The 7,500-nt window shown below is 42.2% G+C and overlaps 1 pseudogene; it reads right to left on the bottom strand.

The window, feature by feature from the left end:
* Positions 1 to 1,295: 1,295 nt before the first annotated feature.
* Positions 1,296 to 1,447, bottom strand: LOC142358312 (5.8S ribosomal RNA; annotated as a pseudogene).
* Between the last annotated feature and the right edge of the window lie 6,053 nt (positions 1,448 to 7,500).

Below are 7,500 nucleotides of genomic sequence, written 5' to 3'. Positions count from 1 at the left end.
TCAACTGTTCTCATGCAGAATTTTTGCTCATTCTTATCCCAAATTTTGACCTGGCTACTAGTTACACTCCTTGTACTTATTGCAAAATGACCACAAATTTCAACAGCTTTCACATGTTGCTGTTTCGGCTTTCGCTTACTACAGTCAACATAATACTCGTTGCAAAATAAGTGCTCGGCATCTGCAATTTTCCAAAGACGAAGTTTCGCCAGTTCAATTTTCGCTCGCCAATTATGGCTACTAATTCACACGGTACTGAGCTCAACAACATTAAATTTGTTCAGCAAGACTTTCACATGTTGATGTTTTGGCTTTCGCCTACTAGAAGCAACATAATACTCGTCTTGTTAGCTCATTCAATGAGAATAGCTTTTCCCGTTGAGAATTTTTGCCTTCAATTGGCGTTGTAGTGAGTTTGGCTACTCAGATCACCAAATACTTGTGACAATTCGAACCAGAAATGTTTTCAATTTTCACATGCTGATGTTTCGGATTCAACCTACTAGAAGCAGCATAATACTTGTATTCAACAATTTCTGTATCAAATCCCAGTTTTCTCTGGTGCATCTTTGCCAAACTATTCCAAACTGCCTGAGTCTGAATACCAATTACAGGTACTAGTAAATGCACGTTACTAAGGACTATATAGTTCTAGGTTACTGTACACAACGACGTTCACATGTTGATGTTTCAGCTGCCGCTTACTAGAAACAACATAATACTTATCGTGCATACCTTTCCATAACTTGTCCTTTTCAGATGCATTAGTTTCCCTTTGTCTTGGCTTCTACAGTCAGACTGGCTACTAGTAACAGCACAGTACTAATCACATATCGTTCTACAGTTTGCAGACAACTTTCACATGTTGATGTTTCAGCTTTCGCCTACTAGAAACAACATAATACTCGCTGTATACATTTGTAGTTCTCTATGTAACTTTCATGTGAAGAAGTTTCGCCAGTCTTTTTGACTGTCTCAAATCTGAGTCATGCTTAGGCTACTAGTTGCTTCATAGTACTTATCGCCTCGAGATCATTGAACAAAACTTGATTTTCACATGTTGCTGTTTCAGCTTCCGCTTACTAGAAACAACATAATACTAGTCTCATTAAGTTCCGTCTCTTTGCAATTTTCTTATGAAGAAAATTCGCCATCACAATGACTCCAGCAGTTCTTGATCAAGGAATGCAATCATTGATCAGAATGCTATTATTTGAATCGGTTCTGCTTTAAGTGTTCCAATTTTATTGGAAGCACCAACAATAGAACATCAATGTGTTCAATCGAGAGTTATATAACCCTGAATCGGACGCAGTCAACAGCCGAAGCCGAGACCGCCTTTTGCGTTAGAGAGGTCGGTAAACAAATCTTGCGATTCATACCGAATTAACACATATAGCTGTGCTCCTCTTCGTAAAGCGAGCCAAGTGATCCCCTGTTGAAGGATGTATTTGGACCAATCTAGTAGCATTTGGTTTCCAACAAGCTCTCCCAAGTTAGCTTACTTATTGGGCTTTTCAACCAATTCGGTTGGCTACAAGCATCATCAAAGTACTAGCCACAGTTTGATCGCAAAATTCTACGACTTTCACATGTTGATGTTTCGGCTTGCGCTTAGCCTACTATAAGCAACATAATACTAGTCATATCATAGAGCGTGATCAGCTTGTGACGTTCTCATGATGAAGTTTCACCAACAGTGTCTCACTTCGAGCTTAAATCCAGCTACTAGTAACTACACAGTACTGACTGCAACGATAACTTTTATCTATACCTTTCACATGCTGCGCTTTCGGCCAGGGCCTACTAACGTCAACATAATACTCGATATAAACTTTTGTTCATGATGCAGCTTCCCCATGCAGAAGTTTCGCCTTCAAATGCTCTCTTGGCCATATGACGTAAGAAAAGGTTACTAGTAACATCACAGTACTAGCCACAGTTTGATTGCAAAATTCTACGACTTTCACATGTTGATGTTTCGGCTCGCGCTTAGCCTACTAGAAGCAACATAATACTAGTCATATCATAGAGCGTGATCAGCTTGTGACGTTCTCATGATGAAGTTTCACCAACAGTGTCTCATTTCGAGCTTAAATCCAGCTACTAGTAACTACACAGTACTGACTGCAACGCTAACTTTTATCTATACCTTTCACATGCTGCGCTTTCGGCCAGGGCCTACTAACGTCAACATAATACTCGATATAAACTTTTGTTCATGATGCAGCTTCCCCATGCAGAAGTTTCGCCTTCAAATGCTCTCTTGGCCATATGACGTAACACAAGGTTACTAGTAACATCACAGTACTAGCCACAATTTGATCGCAAAATTCTACGACTTTCACATGTTGATGTTTCGGCTTGCGCTTAGCCTACTATAAGCAACATAATACTAGTCATATCATAGAGCGTGATCAGCTTGTGACGTTCTCATGATGAAGTTTCACCAACAGTGTCTCACTTCGAGCTTAAATCCAGCTACTAGTAACTACACAGTACTGACTGCAACGATAACTTTTATCTATACCTTTCACATGCTGCGCTTTCGGCCAGGGCCTACTAACGTCAACATAATACTCGATATAAACTTTTGTTCATGATGCAGCTTCCCCATGCAGAAGTTTCGCCTTCAAATGCTCTCTTGGCCATATGACGTAAGAAAAGGTTACTAGTAACATCACAGTACTAGCCACAGTTTGATTGCAAAATTCTACGACTTTCACATGTTGATGTTTCGGCTTGCGCTTAGCCTACTAGAAGCAACATAATACTAGTCATATCATAGAGCGTGATCAGCTTGTGACGTTCTCATGATGAAGTTTCACCAACAGTGTCTCATTTCGAGCTTAAATCCAGCTACTAGTAACTACACAGTACTGACTGCAACGCTAACTTTTATCTATACCTTTCACATGCTGCGCTTTCGGCCAGGGCCTACTAACGTCAACATAATACTCGATATAAACTTTTGTTCATGATGCAGCTTCCCCATGCAGAAGTTTCGCCTTCAAATGCTCTCTTGGCCATATGACGTAACACAAGGTTACTAGTAACATCACAGTACTAGCCACAATTTGATCGCAAAATTCTACGACTTTCACATGTTGATGTTTCGGCTTGCGCTTAGCCTACTAGAAGCAACATAATACTAGTCATATCATGGAGCGTGATCAGCTTGTGACGTTCTCATGATGAAGTTTCACCAACAGTGTCTCATTTCGAGCTTAAATCCAGCTACTAGTAACTACACAGTACTGACTGCAACGATAACTTTTATCTATACCTTTCACATGCTGCGCTTTCGGCCAGGGCCTACTAATGTCAACATAATACTCGATATAAACTTTTGTTCATGATGCAGCTTCCCCATGCAGAAGTTTCGCCTTCAAATGCTCTCTTGGCCATATGACGTAACACAAGGTTACTAGTAACATCACAGTACTAGCCACAATTTGATCGCAAAATTCTACGACTTTCACATGTTGATGTTTCGGCTTGCGCTTAGCCTACTAGAAGCAACATAATACTAGTCATATCATAGAGCTTGATCAGCTTGTGACATTCTCATGATGAAGTTTCACCAACAGTGTCTCATTTTGAGCTTAAATCCAGCTACTAGTAACTACACAGTACTGACTGCAACAATAACTTTTATCTATACCTTTCACATGCTGCGTTTTCGGCCAAGGCCTACTAACGTCAACATAATACTCGATATAAAATTTTGATCATGATGCAGCTTTCCCATGCAGAAGTTTCGCCTTCAAATGCTCTCTTGGCCATATGACGGAACACCAGGTTACTAGTAACATCACAGTACTAGCCACAGTTTGATTGCAAAATTCTACGACTTTCACATGTTGATGTTTCGGCTTGCGCTTAGCCTACTAGAAGCAACATAATACTAGTCATATCATAGAGCGTGATCAGCTTGTGACGTTCTCATGATGAAGTTTCACCAATAGTGTTTCATTCGAATTGGTTCTGCTTTAAGCTCTCCAATTGTTTTGGATGAACCAGTTTTGCCCTTCGAAGCCACTTTTGTGAGCTTTTGTGGGTCTTTACCAAGAGGATATACCTCAAGGCCTCTTTCAATTCCTTTAAGTTCTTTCAACTCCTTTACAGTTTCTAGGTTCACATAGCTGCAAACCTTATTTCTAGTTTTAAGTCTGGCCAACTTGGGGAGAGTTGGTGCAGACCGTGACCAATTCTAGTAGGATGCCACAACAAGAATGTGATCAACTTAGCTTGTCGATGAACCTGCCCCACATTCAAACAACTCTATCGCCTTTTCCTCGTATAGTTATATGCGAGGGCCTCTCATAGAGAGCGCTGTTAGCAACCTTTTCCACATAGACGATAAAGTTGTGAGTGTTTTGCACATGGCTGTTGTCATCACCACGTGACGAGTCAACTCAGCTTGACTCTCTACACTCCGACAAGCTTTGCACATACGCCTTTAGTTCAGTATGTGTCTTTAATCTGACTCCGGTGCCTCAAGCCGGAAAAATTGTCAGATTATGATCATTATCGGTTAGTCATCCCGATGCAAGATCGTATCGTACTGTCTTTGTCTACCTCCAGATTCCGAAGAACAGGAGGAGACTCTCCCAGACCTACATATCTGGGAGAATGTTCAGAGGGCGAGAAGCTGTGGATTACTCTCCCCTAAGAACTGACTAAACTTTACCCTCGTCCAAGGTAAGTTTATTTTAGCTAGCCTTCTATGTAAAGGATCTGAGGCTAAGCTGTGTTTTTTCGAGCCTTTGGCTCGGAGCAAGTTCAGTGGGCGCCCCGAGTAGCTCAACTCTTTCCCACTGAACAGCGCAACGCTCTGTCACTCGCTGGGATTTTTGCGTGTCGGTTCTAACCACGCGACTTGTGGACCTTTTTAGGCCTTTCTCATTCACAAGTCTATAGCTGGGCTTCTATAACCCAGCTTCTGAGATCTAGATAGCTGCAGTTCTGCTAGGCTGCTTTTGCTAACTAGTCTCCCTTTAAGCAGTCCCTTGCCATGACTGCTGAACTATGTTATCCACACAAGTAGTTTTTGAGCTCGATACATAATTCGAGATTGGTTGCCAAGCAATCTCTAGCGACAGAGCGTCATGCGCACTACAGACATGGCCCTACCAGCAGCCATGCCCGAAGGAATCAATCACTGATCCTTCCGCAGGTTCCCCTACGGAAACCTTGTTACGACTTTTACTTCCTCTAGACAATTAAGCTCGATCCGCTTCATCCCGTTGCCGGAGACCGAAGTCCCAACAGTAGGAATTTGCAATTCTTGCTTAACTATCCAATCAGTAGTAGCGACGGGCGGTGTGTACAAAGGGCAGGGACGTAATCCCTATGAGTTGTTGACTCATAAGTACCAGGAATTCCTGGTTCACGTCTGCAAGTTACAACAGACGATCCCCTTGAAGCGCTGTACTTTTCTCTGATTGCCCAGTCCATTTCGGACCAAGGGCTGAGTACTCAATCTAAAAGTACACAGTGTAGCGCGCGTGCAGTCCAGAACATCTAAGGGCATCACAGACCTGTTATAGCCTCACTTCATCTGCGGTATTTAATTCCGCATAGTTCCTCTAAGAAGTGTTTGAATTCACATATAGTGAATTTCATTATTTAGATGGAGAAGATCTCGTTCGTTATCGGAATTAACCAGACAGATCACTCCACTAACTAAGAACGGCCATGCACCACCGCCCATATAATCATGAAAGATATTCAATCTGTCAATCCTTAAGATGTCTGGACCGGGTGAGTTTTCCCGTGTTGAGTCAAATTAAGCCGCAGGCTCCACTCCTGGTGGTGCCCTTCCGTCAATTCCTTTAAGTTTCGATTTTGCAACCATACTTCCCCCGGAACCAATAAAACTTTGGTTTCCCGGTTAATCTCTTGCCAAGTCAAGATCGACTTTGACAAATTGTAGGTTGGTATAGTTTATGGTCAGAATTACGAGGGTATCTAATCCTCTTCAATACTCTGACTTTCGTTCTTGATTAATGAAAACATTCTTGGCAAATGCTTTCGCAGTAGTTTGTCTTGCCACGATCCAAGAATTTCACCTCTAACGTAGCAATACAAATGCCCCCGTCTGTTCCTTTCAATCATTACCGCACTCAGCCAACCGGCATCAATCGAGTAGCGGGTCATTCTCCATTATTCCATGCTTTATTATTCGATCCCAAAGGATGCTTTGAACACTCTAATTTTCTCAGGGTGAAAACACCGTTTCCACAGTTCGTCACATTTAAGTGCAAACTATTTCTTCGATGCGAAGGATGAGCGGAACGAGTCAACAGATTTAACTGAAGACCATGTTGCCGTTCTACTCAAACAGATCCAACTATGAGCTTTTTAAACGCAGCAACTATTGCATACGCTTGTAGAGGCTGGTATTACCGCGGCTGCTGGCACCAGACTTGCCCTCTACTCGTTCATCAATGGAGCTTTTAAGTCCATTCCATTCTGATTACAAACCATAAAGGTTCATATCATTATTTCTAGTCACTACCTCCTCGTGCGGAGAGTGGGTAATTTGCGTGCCTGCTGCCTTCCTTGGATGTGGTAGCCGTTTCTAAGGCTCCCTCTCCGGAATCGAACCCTGATTCCCCGTTACCCGTCACAACCATGGTAGTCCGTTACACTACCATCATAGGTTGATAGGTCAGAAATTCGGAAGTTCCGTCCCCAAGCCGAAGCTATCTGGGATCTTTCAGTTACTAGGACTCATCACGGGATGTGTCTGTACTTAGCAAATCACCCGGTGTAGTCTTGTAAAAGTCTCCGACAGTGTCGGACAATCAGCATGCATTAGCTGCAGGGTTACCGCAGTTATTCATTTAGCTTGCAAATCAACTAATAGATAGTAACTGATTTAATGAGCCATTCGCGGTTCCACTTTTTCAAGCTTCGCTTGCACATGCATGGCTTAGTCTTTCAGACAAGCATATGGCAACTGACAGGATCAATCAGTTTAATTGTACTTTGAACAATCTTTCGATTTGTTCGAATTTAGAAAGACATAGCCTTGCGGCCTCGTCAATCTTGCTTTGAGCTTTTTAAATCACGAAGAGTTTCAATGCATGCTTTGGCATGGCTACTAGTTACTACACAGTACTCTACACACTTAGAGTTACCCACGATTACACATTTCACATGCTGATGTTTCGGCTCGCGCGTACTAGAAACAGCATAATACTATGTGTTACTGGTAGATAGCGCTCTGTGAGCATTTCCCATGAGCAGGTTTTGCCCTCCAAATCTCTGTTCTACTGTTACCAATACCGGCTAACAACTGTATCATACTAGGGAGAATTGACTCATGATTTAAAAACCAGATGTTCACATGTCGATGTTTCGGCTCTCGCCTACTAGAAACAACATAATACTAGTCTGTTAAAAATCTCAATCACGCCGCCTCTTCAGATACAGAAGTTTTACCTTTTATTGGTTAGAGAACAGCTTTCCAGCTGTCGACATGGTTACTAG

The sequence above is a fragment of the Convolutriloba macropyga genome, unplaced genomic scaffold (assembly GCF_964194025.1).
Source record: "Convolutriloba macropyga unplaced genomic scaffold, txConMacr16.3 SCAFFOLD_6242, whole genome shotgun sequence".
NCBI classification, from domain to species: Eukaryota; Metazoa; Xenacoelomorpha; order Acoela; family Convolutidae; genus Convolutriloba; species Convolutriloba macropyga.
This window is presented reverse-complemented; position numbering and strand designations above follow the sequence as displayed.